Source organism: Carlito syrichta, unplaced genomic scaffold (genome assembly GCF_000164805.1).
Source record: "Carlito syrichta isolate Samal-C Ts95f unplaced genomic scaffold, Tarsius_syrichta-2.0.1 Scaffold305570, whole genome shotgun sequence".
NCBI classification, from domain to species: domain Eukaryota; kingdom Metazoa; phylum Chordata; class Mammalia; order Primates; family Tarsiidae; genus Carlito; species Carlito syrichta.
In genome coordinates, this window is record NW_007249666.1 from 424,310 (window position 1) to 424,779 (window position 470).

Sequence of the window (470 nt, forward strand, 5' to 3'; positions counted from 1 at the left end):
CAGCTCACGGGGCGGGGCGTTTGCTCAGAGAAGGCCAGGAGGTGGTTGGGGATGTGCGGGGATGCGCGCTCAGCTCCGGCTCTTTCTCTGCTCTTTCTCGGTGAGGCTGTCAGCTGCTGTCCCAGGCTCCAGCAGGGTGGCGCGGAGACGATGCCAGGGACTTTAGGGTGCAGAGGACTCCCCGCAGGCACGACAAAGAGGTACTTAGGGCACCACGGGCAACCAGCTCTTCCCCGCCAACCTCTCCCCAGCTTCTGCGGCTTCGCACCTCCATCCCGCGCCTGGCGGAGCCTGACGGCCCCCGGAGCATCCAAGGCGCGCGAGCCTACCCGTGGGGCCGCAGCCCACGCTGGACATATTAGGCCGCTGGCCAGCGAGAGATTGGGGACCAGAGCTGGACAGCATGGAGGCTGGTCCACAGGGACTGGTGGAGAGCCCTGCCAGGACCCTCGTCACGCCATGGCTCCCTG